The 12,109-nt window shown below is 37.3% G+C and overlaps 1 protein-coding gene and 1 pseudogene across 4 annotated transcripts in view; one reads left to right on the forward strand and one right to left on the reverse strand.

The window, feature by feature from the left end:
• Window positions 1-12,109, reverse strand: part of BBS9 (Bardet-Biedl syndrome 9) — a 677,588-nt gene that overhangs the window by 610,370 nt on the left and 55,109 nt on the right. The window lies entirely within an intron of this gene.
• Window positions 595-971, forward strand: LOC102850847 (annotated as a pseudogene).

Consider the following 12,109-nt stretch of genomic DNA (forward strand, 5'->3'; position numbering starts at 1 on the left):
TTATATATGTATGTATATGTATATATGTATATATGTGTGTGCAGTGAAGCAGAAACAAGATGAAAGGAAAATGAAGAAACGATAAGAATTATGTGGGATGACATCAAGATAAATAGTATACGTGCGATCAGTAGTCCAGGAAAGGAAAGGGGATGGGGATGGAAACAGGGGAGGGGGAAGCATTGAGAGAATTTTGGAAGAAATACTAGAAGAAAATGTAACAAAGTATCATGAAATTCAAGAAGACATATATTCAAGAAACTGCATGAACTCTCTCTCACAGGAAAAACATAAAGATATCATAATCAAATTTTCCAAAATCAAAGACAAGGATGGAATACTAAAATCAATGTGAGGAAAATAGGTTATGTACAAAGGAGAAGCAATTAGATTAAGCTCTAATTTCTGAGCAGAAACCAAACAAGCAAAAAGTCAATGTTACAGCATATACAATAGGCTTAAAGAAAACACCTGCCAACAGAAATCCTCTACTTAGCCAAAACTCTCCAAATAAGTCCCACCTCTCTTCTGAGAGGAAGAAGCAACAAGGAGGAAATGAGGAAATGGGAGTAATCCGAGAATGCAGCTAGCACCATGAGCCTCGTCAACAAGCCCAAAAGTGAGATGGCCCTGGAGGAGCTGCAGACGCGAGAAGAGGAGTTTAACACAGGTCCACTAGCCGTACCCACACAGAACAACACACAAGTGCTCAACACCTCTCATAACAACATGAAGCTCCTGGGCAACATGAAGGCCTTTGATAGGCACTGCATCATGGTGCTGGAGAACGAGAAAGATATGTGTACCATGGTCCCCAAGAGTGGCAAGGGCAAAAGAAATCCAAGCCTGTCAACAAGAACAGCTCCATCTCTAAGATGTTCCTGCGTGGGGACTCAGTCATCATGAAGATGTTCTTGTGTGGGGACTCAGTCATCGTGATCCTGAGGAACCCTCTTATCACAGGCAAGTAGGGCTGCTCCCACTTCTACAGCCCTCCCCCACAGCCACCTCCTGCCCCCTGCCATCCTGGAAGACCTGCACCCTACTGGGAATAATAAAGTCCCTGTGTAGTTTTTTCCTATTAAAAATTTTTTATATAAAAAAAATGTCCAACAAATAAAAAGGTCATTCTCAGAAAAGGAGGCACTTATAGGAAATCAAGGGAGCTCTGGTGGCCTTGTGGTAAGAAATTATGCTGCAATCCCAAAGGCAATAGTTCAAATCCACAAATTGCTCCATGGAAGAAAGATTAAAAAAATCCCCTCCTGTGCAATTTACTGTCTCTGAAGACCTGCTGGAGGGTCAGCTATGTGTCAGTTTGGACTCGACAGTACACAATAACAACAACAGCAAAGGAATTCATGAACAGAAGATCAACTTTAAAAGAAATAGTAAAGGACGAGGATGGCACAGGGGGATTAATCATGGAGTTGTACAATTTGATGAGGGGGGTGAGGGAAATTGGAAGAATCTGCTCTAGAAAACAGTGTATTCAAATTTTGTAAATAAACTAGTAAAATTTAAAAAAATAGTGAAGGAAATTCCTGATTGAGAGATGGCACAAAAAATTTAATAGAACAAGGCAACAAGGATCAAGACAAAATGGCATTAATAAAAGCTCGCCTGCCAATAATCAAACTGAATGTGAATGGCTTAAACACATCCATTAAGATAAAAAGAGTAGCAGATATTACTTTTTAAAACCCTCAATATGCTGTCCATATGAGACTTAGCTGAGAAATGAGGAAAAAGGTTAAAAATTAAAGGGTAAAAAATCTTATCAAGCAAAATAAAGCAGGTGTGGCAGTACTAATCCCTGATACAATAGACTTTAAGGTAAAAAACATAAGAAACAAGGAAGAACATTAAATAATGCATAAAGAGACATAATAGAGCAAGAGAACATAACTTTAATTAACAACAGAACACCAAATTATAGAGCTACAAAATACAAAACAAATATTAAAAGACTTAAGGACTTTTAACATACAGAAGAAAGAAATAGGGAATGCCACAATAGTAGGAGGAGATCTCAACATACCGCTTCTCACTGAAAGACAGGACAACTAGAAAGAAATTCAACAAAGATGCATAACTAAGCTATACAGTTAGCTAACTTGACTTCATAGATATATACAGAGTACTGCACCCAACAAAAACATAATTTATATTCTTCTCCACCACATACAGTACATTCTCCAGAATCATATGTTAGGACACAAAGCAAGCCTGGATAAATTCAAAGGCATTGAAACACTACAAAATATCTTCTCAGACCACAGTGCTGTAAAATTAGAAGTTAACAACAAAAGGATAAAGGAGGGGAATTCATCCACATGTAAGTTGATAACTATTGGGTAATTTGTTGTTGCTGTTGATATTATTATGTAGAGTCAGAATCAGCTCCTAGTTGACCTGGAGCTCCATTTTGAAAGGCAGGAAATAGGCATGGGAGGAGATTGCCCACCTCCCGTTGGATTCAAACTACAAACCTTACCACTAAGGCACCAGAGCTTCCTACTGGGTAATAGAAGAAACAAAAATTTGAAAGTTTCTTGAAAGAAATGAGAATGAAAACACAGCATACCAAAACCTATTGGATAGAGCTAAGTCAGTACCAAGAGGTCAGTTCACACCAACAACACATTTTAAACAAGAAGTAAAATCAAATGCTTAATCCAATATCTCCAATAAATATAAAAAGAACAGCAAGCAAACCCCATCACCTATAGAAGAATGGAAATTATAAAGAGCAGAAATAGAACTGAATATAAAGCAGGAAAAGATTTGAAACTATCCATAAGACAAAGAGACAGTTCTTCCAAAATGGCAAAAAAACTGACACTACCATTGACACAAACCGTTGGCAAATTCAACAAAGGGAGAAATAAAGAAGACACAAATGACTCAAATAAGAAATGAAATGGGAGATGTTAGGACAGAGCCAACTAAAATTTAAAAAATAATAATGGAAAGTTGTGAAAAGTTACACTCGACAAATTTGAAAATCTAGAAGGGAACAAATTCTTGGAAACTCATACTCAACTCAAATTGACAAAGACAGAAGTAGAACACATCATCAAAGAAGACATTTAGCAGGTCATTAAAAAAAAAAACCCACACCTCTCAACAACAAAAAGCCCTGGCCCACAAAGCTTCATCAGTCAATATTACCAAACATTCTGGGAACTGTTCCTAATTCTGTTTTAATTACTTCAAAATATAGAGAAAGAAGTAATGCTCCAAAAGTCATTCTGTGATGCAAGCATAACTCTGATACCGAAACAGCTAAGACATCACCAAAGGAAAAACTTACTATCTAATATTTCTCATAAAAAATAGACATAAAAACCCTTAACAAAATCCTAGCCAGTAGAACCAACAGTATATAAAAAAAAGTAATTCATTACAATGAAGTAGAATTTATAACAAGCTGGTTGGACAAAGGATGGCCTAACATAAGAACAACTATCAATGTAATCCACCACATCAATAAAATGAAGAACAAGAACCATATAAACATCTCAATTGATGTAAAAGAGGATTTTAACAAAATCTAACACTTTGATTAAAACATTCAAGAAAATAGGAATAGAGGATCATTTCTTCAACATGATTAAAGGCATATACACAAAACCAAGAGTCAAAAGAATTCTCAATGGAGAGAGACTAAAGGCATTCCACTTGTGAACAGGGACTAAGCAAGGATGTCCACTATACCCTCCTATTCAATAATGTGCTGGAAGTGTTAGCTAGGAAAATAGGGTAAAATAAGGCATCCAAGGTATACAAAAGTATCCAGGTTGGCAAAGAGCAAGTAAATCTATATCTATATGCAGACGATATGATAGTGTACATAGACTAAAGACTCTAAAACCTAAAAGTTTAGCACAGTGGCAGGATACAAGATTAACCCATAAAAATCAGTTGGACTTTTCTACAGTAAAAAAAGAAAACACTGGAAAGAAAATAAGAAAAGCAATACTAATTAAAAGAGTCAACTACAAGATTAAATACTTAGGAATAATCCTAACTAGGAGCTCTGGTGGCCAAGTGGTAAGGAATTGCATTGTCAAGTTGAATGCATGAAGTTTGAATCCACCAGCTGCCCTGTGGGAGAAAGATGGGCAATAGCCTCCCATTTGAAAAAACTGCCTCTAAAACCCTGCTGGAGGATCAGCTGTGAGTTGATTCCAAATCAACAGTACATAAAAACAAGAGAGATACAAAAGATCTATTTAAAGAAAACTACAAAACAGTACAAGAACCAAAATGAGACTTAGATAAATAGAAGAATATACCATCTAATGCACTTGAGCTCATTGCTGCAGTTACTACATCAATCCACCTGTCTGAAGGTGGTCTTCCTCTCTTTCATTGACCTTTTCAAGCATGATATCTCTCAACAAAGAATAGCCTCTCCTAGCAACAAGCCCAAAGTATGTAAGATGAAGCTGTGTCATCCTTGCTTCCAAGAAGCATTCTGGCTGTACCCTCTCCAAGATATATCTGTTCTTTTGTCAGTCCGTGGGATATTCAGTGCTTTTCTCCAATATGAAATCTCCAAAGCATCAACTCTTCTTCTGTCATTCTTTTTACTTGTCAAGCCTTTAAATACGTAGCAAGTGACTGAAAAGATGATGGCCTAAATCAGGCATGTGTTAGTCTTCAAAATGATACCATTGCTCTTCAGTAATTTGGAGATGCCTCTGACATCAGACTTGTCCAATGCAATATTTCTCCTGATTTCCTGAATGCTGGTACGAAGGGTATTAACTGTGGGTCCAAGTAAGATTAAATCATTGACAATTTCAATCTTTTTTTCCTTATATTAACTATGATGTTGCTTATTGGTCCAGCAGTGAGGATTTTTTTCTTCTTGATGTTGAGATGCAATCCATATTGAAGGCTGTATTCTTTGGTTTTTCTGAAGCAAGGATTTCAAGTCCTCCTCACTTTCAACAAGCAAGGTTGTGTCATATGCATAAAGCAGGTTGTTGATGAGTCTTCCTCCAATCCTGATCCCACACTTTTCATCATAGAGTCCAGCTTCTCGAATGTAACAGACTGACTAGATATGGAGAAAAGTCACATGCCTGAAGCATACCTTTCCTAATTTTAAATCATACAGTGTTCCCTTACTCTGTTCGAACAATTCTTTTGTCCTTTTTATAAGACCTTAGTTATAAAAATAGGGAGGGTTATTAGCGGAGAGGGACTGGAAATACAGGAATGGAATGGAAAGGGAAAAAACACTGTAATGGAATAGAGAAATGACCAATTTACTGGGAATGACTTGAAGAATGGATAATATGTATATTGTAATTAACAACTACTTGGAACAGGACATGTGTAACTGACGGAATGGAGAGGAGAAAAAACAGGAGTACAAGAGGGAGAACAAAAAATGCTAGGTTAGCAAAGATTAGTGGATGGACGGGCAGGGTGAAGGGAAAGGCAGGTACAGTGAGCATTTTATGAGACATGAAAAATGGCATTGACCAAATGTCCAACCACAAATGAATGGATTGAGACATTATGGTACATTCACACAATGGAATACTATGCAGCATACAGGAGCAAAATTTTGTAAATTATTACCTAACTTGGGAAGGACTGGAGAGCATTATGCTGAGTGAACTAACTCAGTCACATAAGGATAAATATTGTATAAAAACCGATATTGTAGAATGAGTATAAGGATCCAGGAGGAATGGGAGAGGCTGGAAGCAGAGGGATGTGGCTGTGCAGGTGGAAGTGGGAATTAATCACTGGATTGTACAATGTGATGGGCAAGGAGGTGAGGGAAATAGTAAGCATTTGTTCAAATTTGTATTTGTATTTTGTAAATAAACTAGTGGGGGGAAGGGAATTGATCAACTCTAACATGTTATAGAATAAAACATACGTGAATGATTGAATGAAAACCAATTTTTAAAAAGACATTAACATGTATCTCTACTTTGTGCTTTAGAAGTTAAATGCAAAAACAAGAATTCCCACACAGAATGGAAAAATATCACTGAACCAACTTAATTCAAGAGAGACTGGGGGAGGGAGCAAATGCTCATTTTTCTTGGCACTGTGCTTGCTATATAAATTCTAAACCTTTTGGAATTCTTTATATCATTGTTTGTTGTTGTTGTTATGTGCCGTCGAGTCGCTTGCGACTCATAGCGACCCTATGTACAACAGCCCTAAACCTTTGTATCACAGTGTCATTTAAATTTTAAGCAGTAGTTTTATAGTAATCATTTTCCTTCTCAATTGAATAAAATCTTCATTAGTTTGAATATTTTTGTTACAAAGGGAACCACGATTAAAGATATACATAGATCAAAAATGGCTGTCAAATCCTATCAGGATTACCATATTTTACCATCCTCTTGTCAAAAGCAGTCCTGACCACAGACACTACTAACAGTTTTCTAGCCTTGGCATCCAGCCACCATGAAAGAAATTATTATTTTTTAAAAAACAATACCAAGAAACTTCAAACATTGTTTTTAGCCTTCCCCCCACCTTTCAGCAATAGCAATCAAAGAGGCATTTCACTACTAAATTTCTGCAGCATACAGCAGGAGTCAGAATTCACCTTTCAGTAGTTTCAAATGTTCACATAAAAAACAAATGTTCAGACTACAAGCACCCTTCTTTATAACCTTCCCCAAGGAACTAAAGGTTTTATAGAACCTCAGATACAGGAAGAAGCTATTTAAAAGTAACATTGTTTTATGGGTCTTGGCTCAGAGATTTTGTAAATGAATGCCATATATATACATATATGAGAAAATTCAGTACAGAATGAGAATCAATCCCATTATCCCCTTGATCTCCCAACTTCTCACTGTGGATCCATAAAAGAACTTAAAGACAAATGAGGGAAGCCCTCCAATATTATAAAACAACCTACACTTTAATATGAAGGCAAGAAACATGGGCCAGTACACCATCCAGATTCTTCCCTTACATTCTTCTCTAATGTTTCAACCATATCTATTTGAAAATCAAGGCCAGATGATTCACTGGTGAGACAAGGACTATCAAAACATAATTGCTCAGGAGGAAAATGGGGTTATTCTTTTATTAGTCCTAAAACAAAAAAGCAAGGTTGTGTTCTGGCTGTTCCTGCATGCCCACAGAGCACATCAGTTCACTCTCTTAGTGGTAATCAAAGAATCAGACTGGTTTGGAAGCATGGCCTCCCAGCAACTGCATGTGGCCACTAATACATTTCCTCAGCAGACAAGAAAAGGGCCCAAGCATAAACAATTAGAAGCTACGGGAAGAGAATCTGATTATCTACGATTGCCTTAAAATGAGCAGAAGGTAGCTAGGATATTCTTCAGTTTACAATTTTCTTTGGTGAGATGTTTATTCCAAATAATGAATTTCTATTTATGTGACAATATAATCCCATATGAGCTTATAGAAATCACTTACTAGTTCAAAAATATTCTGCCATTCTCTTACATATTATTGGTAAAATTCTGTTTACTCTATTACTAATAATTATATCCCAAACATATCTAACTTTTTATATATTATATAATACTGTTCTTTCCACCCCAGTCAGATATAGAACTACTATACTGTCAACAACTATACTTGATAATCTATATTATGCACACATTATATTTAAAGTTTGACCTTAAACTCTTCTTGATAAAAATTAGAATTTTCTGAAGTGCCATTTTACTAAATTTAAAAAATCTAAGTAAAAGAAAGCAATTGGAAGAGCTAAAGACAAACTGAGCTTCCACAATTAAGAGATAAACAAAAAGACTAAAGAAGAGAACAAGTGTTTTTTACTATTTTAAAATTAATTCATTTTTTTAATAAAAATTCAAGAAATTATTCACAGTGTCACAGACATTCAACACATTTGGATACTAAATGTTATGCTGGAGAACCTATGAATATCAAAAAGTCAAAAACTGTATGAAACACAGCTGCAAACAGATGGGAATACTCAAGTCATTCATACTAAGCCTGACATGTATAAAGGCTGCATCACTTGTATACTGAGAAATGAAGTGAGTAAGTGATCACACCCATTTTTACCTCTCTGAGAGATAATGACTACCATAATCTACTCACTGTAGTAGATAGATGTTTGTTATTGTTGTTGTGGATTGATTCCGATTCACACAGTGACCCCATAGGAAAGGGGATCTGCCCCATATAGAGTTTCATAGGCTGTATTTGCGGTGGGGGTGGGGGTTTAACCAAGAACTTATTGATTAGAATTAACTTTTGTAGAAAACTCCACAGTGCCTATACATGCTGGTCTCTCAGGATGTAATCATTAGCAATCAAATTTACATCTATACCTTTTTAAAAAAACTAAAGAAAAGAAAAAGGAGACAGTGAAGAAACCCAAAATCATCAGAGAAGGCCAGGGGCCAACAAAAGAGCATGCCATCCACTGTTCAAATATAAATGTAAGGCAACAAGGCAATCTTTTAAAATTCCATGACAGCCAACATACAACCCTAAGTTTATCCCACCCAAATACAGAGACCCTTTCCAGAATAATGTTGGTATTCTCTCACTTACCCATTCAGCCCCCAGGGATCTCTAGTAGATATTTAACATACGTATAGTAAAGAGGAAATCCTTAGAGAATGGTTAGGAATAGGGCACAGGCTACCATTCGCTACTGAAAAGTAAAATTGAATATATTTTTTTAAAACTTCTGTAATACTAGCCCTGCTTAATCACACAGTTATTCTGGCTTAACATTCATTCATTTAATACAGGTTAACTTGGCACCCACTAGGTGCTCAGAACTCTGGTGGGTAAGGAGTTACACTTCCCACCTGAAGGCAGGAGGTTCAAATCCACCTGCTGCTGTGCAGGAGAAAGATGGACAATCTCCTCCCATGTGATTTACAGCCTCTGAAAATCTACTGGAGGGCCAGTTATGGGTCAGTTCTAACTCAACAGCATTCAACAGTAATAAACTATATCAAACAGGTACCAAGGGAAGAAGGCTTGTTGGTGCAGTGTCTAAGTCCTCAATTGCTAACTGAAAAGTCAGTGGTTTGAATACACAAGGTGCTGCACTGGAGCTAGATGCAGCGGTCTGCTCCTGGGGAGATTACAGCCTGTGGACAATCAGATCTGCTCTGTTCTACAGGGTGGCTGGGAGTTGGAATCAGCTGAATGGGTTCTGAATTGTTGGTGGGGTTCACTTTGTATCTGCCAAGGACTGTGACACGCAGGGTCTCTGCCCTTATTAATTTTATAGAAAAACTTCTCTTCCTCTCTCTAAGTTCCCATGGATCCACTCTCTAACTGCAAGGCAAACAAATGAGGAAATTCATTAGAAAGGATGTGGGCTTTGGACTCAGATAGCTCTGAATTCCTTACCATATCTAGAAATAATTCAGAGCAAGACTTCTATCTTCTCTGAGCTTTGGTTTTCTCATCTATGAAATGGTGATTAAGTAACCATTTCACAGGTGTAAATGCAATAGCATGATATAAAAGATAAAATACTAGTCCTCTATCTGCATAGTCTTCTTCATACATATAGAAAAAGTCTGCTGAAAAAAATCAAAGCTCAGGAAACAGAAACCATGAGCTCAACATTCTGCATAGGAGAAAATTTTCTAGGGTGACAAGAAATAGAATAAACTATACAGGAAAGACTTGACACATTAAGAAACATACACATTTTAAAAGTCAAACAGAGTCTAGAAAATAAATGTTTATACCAAATATAAAATTAATAAGTACTAAATAAATGGTTTATTTGATCAAAGGAAAATTAAAGACTGCTTATATCATAAAGTTTGCCAAACACTTCAAGCTGAACAGATTTTTTTTTTTTATGATGGACATTCGTTTTTCAAACCTAGCATTGGGCCTGCTTTCGAAAGATCCTTTCAAAAATGTAATATCAGGAACTAAATTTAAAAAAAAGTTGTTGTTATGTGCCATCGAGTCACCTGTGACCCATAGTGACTGTATGTATCGCAACTCCGAACTCTTCCCTTTCCTGAGCCAGTCTCACTAATTCTGACACACCAACTCCCATTTCCGCAGTCACTGTTATCAATCCATCTCATCCTGAGTCTTCCTCCCCTGCGCTGCCCCTCCCCTTCCAAGCATGATATCCTTCTCTAAGGCCTGGTCTCTCCTGGTCATGTGCCCAAAATATGTGAGATGGAGCTTTAAAACCTAGCCTCTAAGGAGAAACTTGGTTTCACCCTCTCTAGACTAGACCTATTTGTTTTCTTGGAAGTCCATGGTATGTTCAAGTCTCAAATGAAAATCCTAACAAAACGCTTAAATATCTCAACAGCAATGAAAGTTTATAACTTCACGCCATAATTGTTTAAAAAAAAATGGTGACCATCAAGAAAGGTAGATGTTTTCAAGAACTGGAAGGTTAGAGTTTGCACTGGAATTTTGTGATGGTGCTAACGCAAACATCCATTGAAGTAGAGAAAGCAGTGAACTTTGGATAAGAAATTTCTGGAAAAGAATAAAAAATTCTAAAAATCCCCCTAAAACTCCTTCATTTTAGAGACGACAGATCCAGGGGAGATGTAAGCAACTAGAGACATAACAACATCATGATATCAAAGCAACAGCACATTCCTTTCCCACCAAAGAAGAATGTTCTCATTCAGGTGTCCTGCAGAAAGGAAGCTAGCGAGAACGTCAACACCAACAAGAAAACAGCACACAGGGATAATGAGTTAGCAACTATAAGTGATGTACTAGATAGGGAGCTTCCATATGAGGCTTCACACATCTCCAATGGGCCCAGAGAAAAGGCAAAAGGAGTAACTGGGACTGACTCTGAAGAAAGCCTGGTGAAGGAGCCCTTCCAGAGAAGCTCCAGTATTAGCACATCCCTTGCTTGTGTAATACAATGCAGACATGTAGCAAAACCATAGAAGAGAGGATTGAGCCAGGACTTCCAGGCGAGGTTCCACAGCCCCTAGGTAACCTCTCCACCACCCACCCACCACCACCACACACATGCTATAGTGTGGATAGAACATGACGGCATTATGCAGAATAATGTAAGTCGGTCACAAAAAGTCAATATTGTATGATCTTTTCTATAAAAAGACCCTCCACCCTTCCAAGTACAAAGTCACTCTCTAAGGACTAGCCTTTCCTAAAGTATATGAGACAAAGCTTTCTCATCTTTGCTTCCAAGAACTCCTGGCTGCACCTTCTCTAAGATATGTCTGTTTGTTCATTTGATGATCCAAGAGATATTCAGTACGCTCCTCCAACAGCAAAGCTCAAAGGCATCAATTCTTCTTCTGTCATCCTTATTCACAGTCTAGCTCTCAGATGTATAGTAAGTGACTGAAAAGAGTATGGCCTGAATCAGGCACAACTTTGTCTTAAAACTGACATCATTGTTCCTCAGTAATTTAGAGAGAATCCTTACAGCAGACTCCCCCAGTGCAATTCATCTCCTGATCTCCTAACTCCTCATACAAACAACATTGATTGAGGGTCCAAGTAAGATGAAATTGTTGACAACTTCAATCTTCTCTCTCGATCTGTCTTGATGTTGCTTATCAGTCCAGTGGTAAAGATCTTTGTCTTCTTGTTAAAGTTGATGTTACTGGGAGAGAAAAAATAACTCGGGAAAGCGTGAGAATGGTTGTCCACCTCAAGTGTGAACTGCACATGTAGAAACTATTGACCTGGTGTATGCTTTGCTGTGTATATTCAATAAGAAAAATAATTTTTAAATTAGTTACAACAAATAAGTAAATTTGAATAAACATTTGAAGCAATTCTTTTCCCACAACACAGCCATAATGAGATCACATGCAGCTCAGAGACGAGCACATCCTCAGCCCTGACTCTCATCAGTGCACTCAAATCACCATTCTTTGCCCTGCCCCTCAGGACTAAAGGAGCATCCATGGAAGTTCTAGGAAAGAACATGAAATCAGAGGGAAGATTAATACTTGCCATTCTCTGATTATTTTTTTACTTTATTAGTTTTAATGAACATTTACAGAGATTTTGGGTTTTCATTCATTCATTGTTGCACTGTTTTCTCTACCCTCCTCCCCAGTTTGTTCTTCTTCCCCACCCCCCGAATGTCTGTTTTAATTGTCCA

The sequence above is a fragment of the Elephantulus edwardii genome, unplaced genomic scaffold, assembly GCF_000299155.1.
Source record: "Elephantulus edwardii isolate Elephantulus edwardi_28Jun2011 unplaced genomic scaffold, EleEdw1.0 scaffold00059, whole genome shotgun sequence".
Lineage (NCBI taxonomy): Eukaryota > Metazoa > Chordata > Mammalia > Macroscelidea > Macroscelididae > Elephantulus > Elephantulus edwardii.